Source organism: Camellia sinensis, chromosome 8, assembly GCF_055761805.1.
Source record: "Camellia sinensis isolate YWXY chromosome 8, ASM5576180v1, whole genome shotgun sequence".
NCBI classification, from domain to species: Eukaryota; Viridiplantae; Streptophyta; class Magnoliopsida; order Ericales; family Theaceae; genus Camellia; species Camellia sinensis.
Genome location: NC_138968.1, coordinates 135,318,917 through 135,336,210, shown reverse-complemented (window position 1 = coordinate 135,336,210; position 17,294 = coordinate 135,318,917). Strand labels below are relative to the sequence as shown.

Sequence of the window (17,294 nt, the reverse complement as noted above, 5' to 3'; positions counted from 1 at the left end):
TTCTAAATATGCTTTAACACAATTAAACAAACAAACAAACAAACAATTAATTAATGTAGTTAAACAAGAATAAGTATGATATAATTGAGAATTATGTTTTATTTTGATAAATAATAATAATAATTCTACTGCTAACCCACAAATAAAACATAATAAAAATCTCAATTATTCAAGTTTCTTAGAGCATCTCCAACGGTTCACCTAATTTTTCATCAAATCTGAGTAAAAAAATGACCGTTTTCTCAATTTGATACAGAATACTCCAATGGTTGATTTTCATCAAATCTGCTCCAAGGACAACCGGTTGGTCGACCGGTAAGGCAAATTTTTTTTTTTTTGGAATTGTTTGAACCTACCTATTTGAACCTTTTAGTGGTCAACCGGTTGGTCGATCGGTAAGGCAAAAAAAAAATATATATATATATATTTTGAATTGTTTGAACCTACCCATTTGAACTGTTTGAACCTTTTAGTGGTCGACCGGTTGGTCAACCGGCCGGGCAACAGGCTGGTTTACCGGTTCCTCTCCTCCAACGGTCACAAATAGTAATTTGCTGAAATCTGTATCATGTTCTCAGTTTGATGATTTTTTGGTTCAATTCTCAATTTGATACTAGTTTGGTGAAACCGTTGGAGCTTTAAAAAGTGCATTTTTCACCAAATTTCAAATTTGATGCCAGATTTGGTGAACCATTGGAGATGGTCTTATAAATAAATAAAAAATCATTGCCAATTGTAGAAGATAAAAATGCATTAAAATTGCATAAAGATACACAAAATTAAATATTACATAAAAATATACAAATCACAAAACTATTTAAACCCTTCACCAAAAATCCTCAAAAGTTAAAATTTTAAACACAAAAACAAATGATGAACATTCAATGGCTAAGCGAAGTTACTCTAAATTGTACTAAACATATTATATGTATATATATATTGTTTACCACTAAGGCAGTAATGATAGTTTACCACTGAAAAAAGTGTGTGAACAACGTTATAGAAGTCATGGCATCAAATTTTTTTTTCTTTCTACTCTACAATTTCTATGGCAGTAATGATAGTTTACCACTAAAATGAGAGTGTGAACAACGTTATAGAAGTCATGGCATCAATTTTTTTTTTTTTTTTTTTTTTTCTACTCTACAATTTCTATGGCAGTAATGATAGTTTACCACTAAAAAGAGAGTGTGAACAACGTTATAGAAGTCATGGCATCAAATATATATATTTTTTTCACTCTACAATTTCTATGGAGTAATGATAGTTTACCACTACAAAAAGAGTGTGTGAATGACGTTATAGAAGTCATGGTACCAAATTTTTTTTTTTCCAACTCTACAATTTGCAGTAATGATACCTAACTCTAATACTAGAATTCTAAATGGAGCTCTAGTGAGGTAGGAGAGAGAAAGAGAGAGGGGGGAGTGTGGACCCCACCTTTACATGGACGCTCTTCACATCATGAGAGCTACATTAGAGCTCTCAAATATTATTCTCTACATCATTAGAAATACATTAGAGTTCTCAAATTAAAACTCTCAAACATTATTCTTTCTATTGTCCATGGCACCTGCACAGAGAGAACATTTAACTTTTTTGTTATTATTTTCTTTGAGTTTGACAAATCACGTGATAAAAATTATTCCACTCTGTTCAAACTATGCTATTTTGTAAATGTAAAATACTAACGGTAAACTACTAATAAGTCATAATAGTTAGACTTAATTTCCATGGCAACATCAATTTTTAGCCTAAAAGTCAAAAGTCACTAAAAAATTCAAAAAGCCAACAATCTATACCAGTAAGTCAAAAATTTCGTTTTCTCTCTACTTTTTACACATTTTTTTTGTAAAAAATAAAAAAAATCATCCCAAACATACTAATTTTTTTTATCTCATATTTTAGCCAAAAAGTCAAAAAGTTACTAAAACAGTATGTTTCCAAACGAGGCCCGTCTTATTGAAAATAAGTCTTAATAAAATTGTCACTAAAAGTAAATTTTTGTGACAATTTTTTTACATATGTTGCTAAAAATGGACAATTAGCGACTTTTTTTTTTAATCACGATTTTTGTAAATTGTGACTAAAACTTGTAACTAGTGACGTTTTTCTGTGACGAATTTTTCAAACTATCGCAAAAAGTTAAAAATTAATGAATTTTTTTGTAACAGATTTTTTAAACTGTTACTAAAACTTATAATTAGTGACATTTTTTGTAACAAAAATTTTAAACTATTGCTAAAAATTAACAATTAGTGACTTTTTTTAATAGTGTTTGATGAAAAATGTCATTAATTATCACATAACCTATTGGATAATAAATTCACATATGAGGCCCTATACGTAACTCTCCCACAAATACTAATTTGAGAAATTTTGTGATTTTGCACGTTGGAAAGATGCATGATGTAAGATTTCACTCATTGTTGACACTTTGCTAAGTTAAAAATTAAGTTTAAGCTAAATGTGATAGGTTACCCTCCAATTAATGTAGTTTGATTTTGATTTGTACTTTAATCACATATAATAATAAACAAAAAAAATTAAAAATCAAACATCACATAACAACTGTACCCAAAAAAAAAAAAAAAAAAAAAATCACAGAAAGGCTATGTGGTAATAGGTTGAATTAGTCAATAAATTACTAAAAGATTAAAAAATCATATAAAGAATTAAAGATTCACTCTCATTCTTTTTACTTTTTACACATTTAAAAAAAAATTAAAAAAACATTCACAAATATTTTAATTTTTTTCACTCATATTTCAATTAAAAAATTTAAAAATCATTAAAAAACTATTTCTCAAACCAATCCTAAGTCAAAGTCAACCCTAAATCATAAGTCGACCATACATGATGCAGAGATGCATATCACAGACTAATCTTTTAAATCTATGATCAAAAAAAAAAAAAAAAGGACTAATCTTTTAAATTTTTATTAATTTTTCTTTTAATGTTGACCCATTGATTAACAAGAAGTCATGGCAACAAGACTTTTTCCAACTATGCAGTTTCTAGGATAATGCCTATCTCTACTTGCTTGTGTAATTTTCTACCCGTGTTATACACGAATTTTGTTTGAAATTTGATTCCTGTTTTTGAGTAAATTATGCGGATCTCTTGGGACAATTAAACAAAATATAATAAGTGGCATATATTTGACATAAACAAATAATAATAATTATTATTTTTTTAAAACGATGTGTCCCTAATAAAATTAGGGCATAGCTTCTCTTTAATCTAAATCAGATTGGAGGGTGCTGTTGAGTTTCCGTAGGCCCATCATGGAGCTCACATTGATAATTTGAACTGTTCAATATGTAGGACTCGTTGAATATTTTATCCTAGCAAAAATCTCGTTAATCGGATATCGATAACCACTTAATCAGATCATAGTTGTGTCAACGGTAAGTATAATTTTTAAAATAAATTATTTATACAAATGTGATCTGATCAAGTGATTATCGATATTCGATCAATGTTATTTTTTGCATGGATGAAATATTCAATGAGTTTTATATATTGAACAGTTCGGATCATCGATGCGGGCGCCGTTGTGAGCCTACAGAGGCCCAACAACACCCTTCAGTTGGGTATCCTAACTGGAGAGGAGCCTCTCCCTAAAATCACACGACAATGTCTATATAAGACATTAAAGTTCTTTAATTTTCAACATATTAATTTGGGTTTCTTCTCTTGTTTATTTATTTGGGAAAATTAGTCTAAGATCCCTCTTCAATTTTTAGTAATGGAAGAGATCCACAATATTATTTTATAATGTCTAAGGTCCCTCAACTCCCACACTCATATGTCACAGAGAAATTTGACTCCATCAAATATTATAAAATCGTTACAGATATTTTTTTGTTATAGGTTTCGATCAATCGCAACCATGGAAGGGGGCGGAGCCATGAGAGCAACTTCATGAGTGAAAAAGCTTACTTCATAGTCGTCAATTTCTCTGACTTTGTACGCCTCATCAGTATGATCCTTGTCAGAACTTTTGCTTTTATGTTTTGATAAGGAGTTCATATTCTCGGGAAAGCACGTTACAGACAAATGTGATTCAGCTGGCTCAATCACATTTTCTTGCAAGGACATTTTCTCGTCAGAACCACCATGAAGTACTCGAATGGGTATATCTATCTCCAAAATTTTTGTGGAAAGTGGGAAAAAAAATTTCTCTAGAGAGAATGGAAGGCCAGAGATATTTACAGTGGAAATTCTAGGGAATGTCAGAGAAATTGAAAAGTCCAAAGAAATTCTTCCCAGAATTTCTCTGGACCAATTTTCTCTTTGAAGTTGAATTTTCTCTGGAAGTCTAGGGAATGACTTCTTCTCTTTCTTGTCTATGCGAAGGTATGGTAAGATCTTATTGTCAACCACCTCATCTTGTTCGACTTGATCTGCAAAGAGCACTGGGATTAGCAAACAGAATTTTGATAACAACTCTTCATGAAAAGATATTTGTAAGAAAACATATAAAATGCACAATGATGCAGAGTTTCCAGGATTGTGTGAATTTTTTCTGAACCATCTGAATTTTCTCTGGATGTCTAAATTTTCTCTGGACTATCTGAATTTTCTCTGGATAGAGAGAATTTCTCTGGATGTCTGGAGAGAATTTCTCTGGAAAGTCCAGAGAAATTCTTTGGACCGAATTTTCTCTGGATCGATGTTGAGGGACCTTAGACATTATGAAAATATTGAGTGTCCTTTATGCTATAAAATCTTAATATCAGGGACCTTAAAAAAATATCCTATTTATTTATTATGTTCATATATATTTAAGGTCATAAACAGTTTATTAATCTTTTTCAATGTGCTCAAACGCCGGCAAGACTAATAGTAATTTGGGTTGTATCTTAGTCTAATAACAATTCTTAGAGTTGTCTAGTGTCCGTTAATACATTCACATAAGTAGATATTAACAATTTTATAAAAGTGATTACGTGTCTCTCATAATCACAAGTCAAGATTTATTTACTTTACTTTTGATTTACATATTTACGATATTTGTTGATTTTTTTTATAGTAATATTTATGGTTCCCTAAACATTTTCTAACAAAGCACAGATGACACCAATGAAGTGAGTAGCAGACAGCACTAACCAACAACTTCTAGTGTTCTTGGTACTGGTGAAATTGACAACAAGTACACCCCCTTAATTTTTCCATTCACAAAGGATTTCCAATACCATGACACCTTTCCCTTGCTTCTTCATAACAAGTTTTTTTTTTTTAACCCAACTTATTTAAGCTATGCTTGTCTTATAAGTTATAAGTGAAAACTGTACCAAACAAACATAAACTTTCAACACAAAAAAGAGAGAGCTATAAACAGTGCCATAAACTGCACCAAACGGCGTCATTCATAAACTAGAAGTCAGTGATTTCTTGACACAATGTTCCATCAACTTACCAAGTTCAAATGGTGAGCGCTGCCTATTATCTCAACTTGTTCAGTCAATAAAAAGACTTCTTGACATGGCCTAAGACATCAAGATGCTGCACTGCAACTTTGTTGCCATTGCTTAGAAGAGAGTTCCTTCAAAGACCAATATCCATATCATCCTTGCCAAAGTTTCTTTTTGAAGTTATATCAGTCACTATAGGAAAAAGAGGTTTAGGTGGCGTTTTTTAACGACGCATTTTTAAACGTCACTTTTTTAATGTTTAACGACGTTTTATAAAACGTCTCATATTTATTTAATAAAACGACGCCATTTTATAATAGGAGGCCTTAACTTTCTTGTTGTACTGATCAATGCAGTGCAACATCCAACAACATTCTAGATTGAGCAATTGACTCAGAGGATGCTCAACATAAAGATTTTCTTAGGCTTGTAAGGAAAGCTTGATTTTTTTTGTTGACATGAAATGCATGTTTCTAGGAAGGATGTTGAACAATGTTATGTTATTGTTGCAGGAGCATGTTGAAGGGTATCATGAACTATCAGCAAAGACAAAAACCTTCTTTTCCACAGCAATTGCAAAATGGGATGCTGAATTCTATGTAAAGGTGGATGATGATGTTCATGTCAATTTGGGTATGTGCTCCCCCCCAACTCTTTTTATTATTATTATTATTATTTTTTATAAATTTTTCCCTCACCAATTATCTTTAATTTCTAGCTATTATCTGACTTGTATATACATTTATATATGTACGTATATGTATGTGTATGTGTATGCATTTGTATTTTATTTACTGTGAATCTGGAAAATGGTTAGGTATTCGGTAGGTTGAATTAAGACTTTGCTATAGCTCTAGTTTTGGCTTCATTCTATTGAATCACAGGAAACTGAAACTTTTTACTCTTTTTGTTAATGCAGGCATGCTAGCTGCAACTTGTAGACGCGCCCGCGTGGGCCTCATGCTACAGTTCGGACTCGATTTGTTGTCACGGTTCTTAATCTGAACCAAAGAGTCCAAATCCGGCAAATCGTTTTGAGAAACAGATTTTTTGAAAAGAAGTGCCAAACATGGACTGCTTTGCCAGATACAGAGTCGCCACCTAAATATTTTAAAATGAGAGAATTTAGGAAACCCTGACTCGGTGCCAAAGGCCACGTGTTCGTCATCACCAAAGTTGCCTCGGCTCGGGAACTTGGGTACGATCGGGGAAGGTCAGCTATGAGCACCCCCTCTCGCCGGTCTGAAGACCGGCCTCTACTAACCGTGATATCCAGTTTTGAAAACGTTATGCGTTCTTATTCCATTTATTAGCCTAGAATTACTATGTTATGCGCACAGCACACAAGTATAGACTAGATTGCCCAATTTGGAAATAAGCATTGCATATCCTTTTGTTTTGGAAAATGTTTTGGAATTTGCTACTCGCAAGTAGGCTAAAATACGGATTTCAACGAGTTTTTCCAACTCAGACAATCCAACCTTCACCCACAGGCATTCAAACAGTCTATCAAATAAGCATCTAGCCACATGGTAAGCATGCTATCATGATAGCATTCACACTCATGCGAGATGCTAAAGCATAAATACTTACATCGTACTCCGTGCCAAAACAATAAACTAGTTAGCCAACATGCATGGTCCTAGTTCATGTCAATTTGACTAATGCAACACATACAGGATGCAATTAGAGTAGGCTCGGCTAACTTAAACATGGCATGTGAAATGCGACTAATTGATGCACGTATTCAATTTGGAATTGAAGTACAAATGCAGTTAGCATGATGTACCGAGCCTGGTGCATGCGATACAAATGCATGAATGCACGCATGCATAGCATAAGGTATGCTAATTTTAAATATGCCCTAATCTACCATCATAAGCAGGTAGATAAAAGGGAAGAAAGAAGTGGGGATTGGAAGACATGCACACACACGCACTCACACTTATTACAGATTCGCCCTCACTCGGAGGGACCGAATAAATATTACAAATTAACTAACTCGCGAGCTAATTAATTATTACAAATTACCTAATTAGTTAACAAACTAACTAAGCTAGGAAAAACAGTAAACCGCCTCAGGAAGAGAGCTCGATGCAATGCATGCTCGGTCCTGCTCGGAAGTACACTGTCATGCATAAGCTGCCTCTGTTTTCCCTGCTCTGCTCCTCTAAAGACTGCCAAAATCTCAAAATTGCTCCTCTGGACATTGGGAGACACCACCGGCTGAGTAGAATGGTCACCGGCAGTGGTTTGGTGTCCCTCGGCACATAATGAATCCATCGGCTGCCGATTTATTGCCGGTCGGCACTCCATGAAGTCGGCCGGCAGAGAATGCCTGTAGAACCTGTTTGACAGCAGCAGAGGGCAAGGCAGAGCATGGCAATACAATTCAAGCAATGTATGCACCAATCATGTCCCTTATCATGTGAATGAGTCAAAGGGACATGCTTCTTGGTTCTCGGACCACCAATCGCGCATTTCAATGCGTGATGGCCCAAGAGACCAAGCATGCACATTTGATGTCAAGTGTAATGCAAACCAACAAACCAAAGAGACTCAACCTCTATCACAAACATTTCAAGAGGCCAAGCATGCATGCAAGTGGAATGCAATCCTAGGCATGTGAGCTAAGGATGCGACATGGCAATGCAACGCATTCATGCAATTATGCAAGCAAGTATGCGAGGCAAACATGCAAACAAGCAAAGGGTAGACTTGAGCATAATATGGGCAGCTCTAATTAGGCTCAAAAACAGTGGCCAAAGTGCTATGAAATGAGGGCTAAATGACATGCAAACATGCATGCACACAAGGGCCAATACTTAAGCGTTAAAGAGCAATTCTCAAGCACACTCAAGAGGGTGCAAACATGGACAAATGACATGCATTAAGCTCTGAAAATCATGCGAGAACATGGTGCCAAACCAAGCAAGCAAGATAGGCTAAACATGCAACAAATGGCCCAAGCATTCAAAGCAAACTAATGAGGTATTGAGCTACACTTAGCAAGACCAAACATGGCATGAACTTATTGACCAAAAACAGAGTTTTAGCACATAAAATAAAGCCCAAAAGACCACTTAGATGGCATCTAAATGGCTCAAATTCAAAGGCATGCACAAATGCCAAAACATGGAGCATGCTACACAAGCTTTCAAAGCATTAAAGAGGTGTCCAAGGCAAGCATACAAGCATGTCAAAGGGACTGAAATTAAGCCAAAAATGGTGCCAAACCATCAAAATAAGGCAAGTAATGCATGCTACACACTCAAACACTTAAGGCCAACAAGCCAAAATACAAAGGGGCTATACAATGCATGCCAAAGTTGACCCAAACGACTATGGACAGACCTCAAGCATGGCAAAATAAGCACAAAAGCTTCACGAAGCTAGACCTAAAACATGCTTGAACAATGGTTTACAACCTAAGGCATGTTAAGGCCTAAACATGGCATTACAAGGTTGGTATGCTAAGCGTGCATGGTGTACCAAAACCAATTAAAAATAGAGGCATATTATGACATAATAAGCACAAAAAACAACTAAGGCATGGTCAACATGAAGCTTAGCTAGGTGCCCCCTTAAGAGGCCAAAAATGGTCCTTTTCAAGGACAACAAGGAGAGGGGGTGGCCCTCTCCTCCCTAGGACCTCAAGGCACCATCCTCACCTCTGAAATCCCTCAAGATTTCAGTGGTGAGGAGGCCCAAACACCAAGGTCCTGGAGCTCACTCAAAATGGCACAAAATGGGGCCTCTCAAGGCCTAGGAGGGGTCAAACACCTCCAAACCACAAAACACTCTAAATAAACTATTTAGAGGGCCTAAAAACAGAACTTTTTTATGTTATACACTAAGCACAAAAATAGTTCTAAGATAGGCAAAAAAAATAATACAAAAATGGGGAATATAAAGGCAAGTTTCTTACCCTTGAAGACTTTCTTAAAATGGTGGACCAGCTGGTTCTTCAAGCTCAAAACCACCCAAGAACTTCAAGAACAACCTCTTAGAACCTCAATAGCCAAGGGAAGGTGTAACACTATGTGTTTGTGTGCAATAGTAAGACACAAACACACTTAAACACACACAAAGGCCAAATGAGAGAGAGGTATAGAGATAGAATATGTATGGAACCCTAGACCTAAAACCAGATCTCTCACACAACTTTTCTCTCTAAAGTGTCTAACCCTAAAGCCAAGAGGGGAGGGCTCCTCTTATAGAGGAGCCAATCTTGTAAAGTTTACAAGGTAAGCTAACAAGGAAGCCATCCCTCCATACGCGTGTATGGAGGGGAACAAAATGCCATACATCTGTATTAAAATATCTGCAAAAGCAGATGAACAGTAGTCGGCTGCTCAAAAATGCCATTTTGACAAAATGGACTGCCGACCGGCAACAAATAGTGCTGACCGGCAGCACACATTGCTGATGGAAACAAAACACCAGCTGGTGGCCTCTAGCCATGGCCCGTGATGTGTGGGGATGTCTCACAAGGCATTCCCTGCCCCTCCAAGGCAAAACACAAGTGTTTGGTGCAAAACCAGACACTAAACAGTCGAGTCGAGAGATCCTGAGGTGAGGCGCGCAAGCCGAGACCTCCGGGAACTCTAAACGAACACAAACATGGATGATCACCGGGTGTTCAAACGGTGACGTCCAAGTCTTGAGGACGGTCAAAAATGGGGTGTCTACACAACTCTTGCCCACCACCGTACGAAGCCAAGGGTATATATAGGATGTATGAAATTTGGACCAGTTCTTTCTCAGAAGCATATCCTTAAACTTTTTTTTATTATTTATTTATTTATTATTTTATTTTTCCACATTATATAATATCTATGAAGCATGGATACGGATACAATATAATACGGATATAGTGATATGACAAAACCTCAAAAAGTAGGATATGGGTGAGGCTAGGATGCGTTAGTGTAAGAAATTTTTACAAATTTTATTTTTGTATTATACATAAGCTCAAAAAATGGTACGAAACCATTTTTTAGAAATTATGTATTAGTTTAAGAGTTAGTGCCTAGTTTGTTTTTTAATTTTCCAGTAGGTCCTACAAAAATTTCACATGCAATATCAAGTCTAAACTGCTTATATTGCCCATGTGCTTTTCCTTTTCACACTTGATATGCAAAAGTGTTAATGCTATGGTTTTCTCTTTCTATGAAGTATAGATACGGATACGGGACACATGCATAAGATATTAGATACATCAATTCGATAAATTATGAAAAAAAGTAGGGAACTACTTAATATCACTATTTTCGTCTTCTCTAAGAACTAAGCGAAGTGTTGAAAACTATTCTTGTATTTATCCTAACAATTATACTCTAATGCTATGCAAGGTGTATCACAATCTAAATTTCATAATTGTTCGGATATGTGACAAAGAATATCCGAAACATATCTAATACTTCTCAAAATTAAAGAAAATTAATTCGAAATTACATGTTTTTCTTCAAATTCTACGAGTCCCTAAATTTGGCAGAGAAACTACATGTGGAAGAGTGGAATCCAAGTTTTGATCAAGTACTCACCATCTCAGCCCAGTTAGTTATGTCTTTGATGATCTTGGCTTCATTTGAGTTTGTTTTAATTTTGTGAAGTAAACATTTAATTCCGTACTCGTCATTGAAATTCTTTGTATTTTCTTTGTGCTATTATGTGCAAAATTCCTCTTATTAAGGGTAAATAAGTAGTATAGATTATGCTGAACATGACACTCATAGACTCATAGTGTTTTATTACCTATCATGATTAGTTTAGGCAATATGAAATACTTGAGACGATTCTTGTAGATGCTTTGTTCACATTGGTAATGACATGTTAGTGACGTGGTGTAGATTTCAGGTTTATGTTCCTAACTACTGTAAAGTTATATAGCGAATCTTTCCATTGGTGGTTTTCTTGCTTGAAGTCTCTTTTTACTTTGAGTGTTGCTAATGGTGCTGCTTGTGCTCTGCCACAATTCTTGCAAATGATGAATTTTCAGAATTCTTGGACATTTAGTCTTTTTTGGAAAAATAATAAATAAAGAAATGTAGTAAATCCCTTAAACAGAGCCTTCTGTTTAGGAGTGTGAATTTGGCCCGGCCCGGCCCATGTCAGGCCTCGCAGGCTCTCGCCAAAATTTAGGCCGGGCTGAGTTGGCCCACGGGCCAAAAAATTAAGCCTAGGCCCAGGCCTAAGCCCAGGGGTATTCGTGCTTTGGGCGGGCTAGCGGGCCGATCCAATGGGCTTAGGCCTGGCCTCGGGCTTGGGCCGGCCTAACCATTTTTTTTTGTTTTTTTTAATATTTTTCTACTAAAATGTTATTATTTTCCGTTAAAAAATACATTGGGGCTTGGGCGGGCCGGGCCCTAAGTGGGCCTTAAGAAGGCTGATGGGCTGAGCCACGGGCTTCAAAACAATGGCCCAGGCCTTAGCCCAGGAGCTTGGATTGGGCTCGGGCCTGGGCCCATCTTAGGCTGCCCGCTGGCTTCGGGCCGCCCACAGGCCGCGGGCCATTTTTACACCCCTACTTCTGTTAAATCTAAATTGGTTTTAAAGAATCTTTTCAATTTTGGACGAAAACAAAAATTTTAGCCCTAGTTTTTGTTTAAATACAATTGAAGTAGTAAAGTTGTAACTTAAATCATAGATTTGTGTCAGGAGCAAAACTCCAACCACCCCTACCAAAAAAATTATACAGCTGAAAATAAAAAAATGCAATCAAGTGATTAAGAAAATTAAGTTTACAAATTCTTCAATTTATGTTTATTTTGGTGAATCTGATTGCAGTTTATGTTCTGATGTAGGTATGTAGACCAGTGAAGATTAACAATGAACTCTCTCATCAATTTGAATTTAACTCATCCAAGCTTGAAATTTATGTTATAGGCAGGAATAGATTTTTTAAATACAATTTAGTAAAGTTCAATAGAGTCTCTTGCTTTGGTGATATCTTGAGTTGGGGATAATTTTCTTGGTAATGATTTGCCATCTCTTGTATAGTTGGATCAATCATTATAGCTCAACACTTCTTTCTCTCTTAATGTCTTTGCTAAAACATGATTTGTGAATAAGTTATTTTGTGGTTAATGGTGATTGGATATTAAATTGGATGGGAAAGTGAACTATTGTTGTATTGGCTATTTGAATGGGAGTTATTATTTCATATTAGTGCTATTTTTCAGTTTTATTACAGGGTTTTTTAGTTCAATCACATAAAATTAGCACAATTTTAAAAAAAAGAGGGGCTATCACGGCGTTTCTAAAAATGTCGCTAAATATCATACCAACGGTTGGATTTTTAAAAAAAGAGATATGATGGCATTTTAAAAACGTCGCTAAATAGCATGGTGATGTCATATTGCCGTTAGTAGAACTTTTAGCGGCGTTTTCTAAAAAGGATATAGTGACGTTTCTAAAGCGTCATAAAGTTATAGCGATGACCGCATCTTCGGCGTTTGGTGCTAAACTTCACAAAAGGATTTGACGGAATTTTTGGGACCTATAGCGGCGTTTTTTAAATGCTGCTAAAACCCCCATTTCCAACAGTGAGTTAGTGACTTTGAGCTCAATCCTAAGAGAATGTCATGGCCATTCCTGGCACTTTTTGATCTAAATAATCCTCCTCAGGTTCATCACTTCCTATTTTCTTCCTTGAAAAGGAAAACACTAACATAAACTATATATGATACAAGACTAGGGGAAAAAAAAAAAAAAGGCTCCAAGGCTGGATACCAGTTTGATTACAAATCTGATTGTTGACTTAACTTGTATTTTATATTGACCTTTATTGAGATCATCTCTGTTAGTATATATAGAGCATTTTCCACTTTAATTTTTATTGCACACTTCACTTGAACAAAATAGAGCAGCCTTGCAAGTGCTTTTACTTAAACATGTCGCTTGCAACTACTCATCGTGTCAGTGTATTCATAGTATTTGACCTGACATGGATGGATCTAGGGAGGGTGAGGGGGAGCAGTTGCACCCCTCCGAAATTGTAAAAACTATATATATTACACGTGTAACAGTAGGTAACATTGTTTAGCTCTACGAGCTTGTGATATTTTGAAGCTTTGCAAGATAAGGGAGTAATTTTAGAAAATCCAATATTATGATGCTTATCATTTATCTTCATCAAATAGGGCAAGTGCAGTCCACATTGGCCACGCTATCGTACCATATCTACTGCAAACTAGTGGTGGTTCAAGGGGTAGGCAACTTAGGCGCCCAATTAGGCACTCTAAGTAGAAGAGGGCCCTACTTACTATATATTCACTACACAGTATATATACATAAAGACCTTAGAGGATTTGGGTGAGTGAACATGCAATTTTACCAAGACCTTTCACTAAATTAAGCAGAAATACAACTCTTAGATAAGTTTTGTGCAAATTTCAAACCACAACCAGATTGTAAGATTTACTAGTAAAATTTGTACAAGACTTAAGTTAGAATGGTGTGAACAGGGAATTTTACAAAGCCTTCATGGCATGTTTTGATAGTTTTCTTCCATTGTATTGCAATGTTTCTAGAGTAAATCGAAATCCAAAAACTTATCAGTCCAAGAAAAAGAAATAGAAAAACAAAGACAAAAAAAGGAGAGAGAAAAAGAAAACTTTAAACAATCGACTCTAATTTGTTCATAGTCTACTTTTTTTACCTTGGTCCTGATAAAACTGATGCAAATAAAGTAGCAGCACCAATGCGATCCTTTTGGTTACCAGCAACTGTGATTACTCTTGATGCAACAGAAGGTGTGAAGCTATAACCCAAATTTCTTTGAACATCTACAGAACCTTTCAAGACCTTCACCACTACTGACAAAGAAGGCCTCCTGGAAAAATCACTTTGTAGACACCACACAGTAACCCTCATCATCTCCACAACTTCTGCTCTATGTGTTTGCATGTCATCATTGTATTTATCAATGATATCCAGAAGTCATTTCTCTTCTACTTTGCTTTTAAATAGACCTAGTAGATGCATATCTTCCTCAGGTTGAGATCTATCCAAATTTTTGCGCCCACACAACATTTCCAAGACCACGACGCCAAAGCTATAGACATCTACTTTTTCAGTGATAATTGAGCTCAACCATTTGGGAGCCAAATAACCTGGTGTTCCCCTCATCATTGTTACAACTTGGCTTTGGTCCTGATCAATTAGTTTTGACAATCCAAAATCAAAAATTTTCGCATTGAAGTCTTCATCTAAGAGGATGTTTTGGGGTTTGATATCCAAGTGAAATATCTTTTGCCTACATTCCTCATGGAGATAGGTTAGTTCCTTGGCTATATCTAGGAACCATGATGATCTTCTTCCTGGATTGCCACCCAAGAGTGAGGTCTTGGTGGTTGTGGAAGATCCAAGTATCCAAGGATCCATTGGACATATACTCGTAAACTAGAAGACGATGTGATTTTTCAGCACAAAACCCAATTAACCTCACCAAATTAACATGGTGAATGCTGCCTATTGTCTCAACTTCAACTAAGAATGACTTTTTAACATGATCAAAACCATTGAGATGCTTCACTGCTATCTTGGTGCTATCGCTTAATTTCTCTTGAAATATTGATCCAAATCCTCCTTCCTTGAGCTTATCGTTGAAATTGCATGTCATGGTTCTCAAGTCTTTGTAAGAGAACCTAATAGGCATCCCTGGTACTTGATCGACATAGAATTCATCAAGTTCCTTGGATTCTCCTTTATTTTTAAAAACATAAAAGCAAAAGGAAACCATAAAAAATACACCAAAGAAAGCTCTGAGATTGGACCCAAGTATGATTCTTATGAGTTGCCTTGGTTTTCTATGAGAAGAATCTGTTGGTGAAGATGGAGCTGGAGCAACAACAATCGCAGGAGATGGAGATGGAGCTGGAGATGGAGGTAGAGGTGGAGAAGGAGAAGATAGAGGTGGAGATGGACTACCAACAACAACAGTAGCAGAAGCATTTTTTTTTAACAAAAGTATGAGATGGGGATGGAGATGGAAGTAGAGGTGGAGGTGAAGGTAAAGCAGAAGCAGGAGGTGGAGGTTGGGCATTGCTGAAAGGTGCAGAGGACAAGAAAAAGGTGATAATAGCAGCAGCAGTAACATAATAATAAATAGTGCAACAACAACGACAACAACAACAATAACACATGTCCATTGGAACTCTGTTTCTTCTTCTTGATTACTAGTTTTTGGTTTTCTTTTGTTAGGAGAAGAAGGTTGAAGAAGTAAGGTGAGTTGTAAACTCCAGCTTTCGTGTCCGGCAAATGCAGAACAACGAGGAAAGTGATGCATTTCAAATCAATCTTAAATCACTATTACAAGAATTATTGCAGGAGTCCTTGAAATGTTTTTTATGTTCCCCGCTCCTTTTGTTACGTCAAAAAAAAAGGCGCACACATTTCTTGACTCATACATGCATAAAAAGACCGGACTCCAATAATCTCTATAACAAGTTTATAATAAAAATTTCATTATATATCTAATAATTATGAAATAGAAATGTAAGTTTAAAATAAATTTTCAAATAAGTTTTTGGCTTCCCTCTCCTGTAGGTACCTTGAAACTGAACACTGATGGCAGCAAATGGAACAGTGGACCAAATGGCTTTTGGGGTCTTATTCGTGATGAAAGGGGAGCTTGGATTTGTGGGTATTATGGGAGGATGGATAGCTGTACCAGCCTTGAAACTGAACTGTGGGGGGGTATACAAAGGACTGACCATCATCCTCCAAAAAGGTTTTAACAACGTGATTGTGGAAACCGATGCTCAGGAAGTTGTCAAGCTGCCAAAGGAAGGCCCTGGAGACAAACACCCTTATAGAGGTCTGGTGGAAGATGCGAGGATCATCTTCAATGGCTACCAAAGCACTGCCCAACATGTTTATCGTGAAGGGAACTTATGCGCGGATGCTCTAGCCAAATTAGGAGCTGCCCAACTTGAAGACATCCTAGTTGTTAATGATCCCCCAGCAGAGATTCGCGAGCTGCTTGTGGCTGACATGCTGGGGATGGGTAGAGAGAGGGCTTAGTTCTTTGTAATATGTTTTATTTCCGTTGTATCAAAAAAAAAATAAAAAATGAAGTTTTGATGACCACAACTGATGGTGAAAATAAAATTGATCAAAAAATGAATAGTTCAATTATATAATTAATCTTATTAAAAAGAATGGAGAATTTTACTATACACACTTTCATACTATATGCACCATTAGTTACGTCATTTTCTTCTTTAGTTATAACATTAGTTTGAGATAATTAATTATGACTTTTTTGTGCTTGGTTATGACACAATTTTTTTAGTTATAACTTTGAAAGTTTGGAGTTATGCCATTTTTTTTTTTTTTTGTAATTATAAAGTGCATATGGTATACATAGTCTTTCCCTAATGAATAGAGGTTAAATTGATTTATGAATGATAATTTGAGATGTAATATATATATATATATATATTTAAATTTAACACCAAATCAAATCTTTCAGTTTCCCAAACAAATAAGGAACATGCTACGATTTGATATTGGCGGTGTAGATGAATGATTAACATGAAATTTTAAAAGATTTTATAAAAAAATTATAGAATTTCATTGTAAAAATAAATGAAGAAAAAAGTCAAAGTTATTCTATAAATGTCAATCTTAATTTTTATTACAAAATGAGTGGTATTAGTCAGTTATCTTCTAATGTAAATTTAATATAAAAATTTTTAAATATAATTTTTAGTTAGCTCAACTTTTATTAATATAAAAAATTTTAAAATTGAAACAAACTACATATTTTGAAAAACAAACCAAAAAATAAAAATTTTAGTTGCCTTGAATGATTTTTTTTTTTTTTTTGGTGTGAAAAAATAACCAATAAGTCTTATATTGCTCTGA

The 17,294-nt window shown here is 35.5% G+C and overlaps 1 long non-coding RNA gene and 1 pseudogene across 1 annotated transcript; one reads left to right on the top strand and one right to left on the bottom strand.

The window, feature by feature from the left end:
* Positions 1–5,793: 5,793 nt before the first annotated feature.
* LOC145796679 (uncharacterized) lies at positions 5,794–6,356 on the top strand. The gene is made up of 3 exons (XR_014337172.1): positions 5,794–5,849; positions 5,933–6,053; positions 6,340–6,356. It is a non-coding gene; the product is annotated as an uncharacterized LOC145796679 (long non-coding RNA).
* A 7,722-nt stretch (positions 6,357–14,078) lies between these two features.
* On the bottom strand, positions 14,079–15,468 carry LOC114273956 (G-type lectin S-receptor-like serine/threonine-protein kinase SD2-5; annotated as a pseudogene).
* Between the last annotated feature and the right edge of the window lie 1,826 nt (positions 15,469–17,294).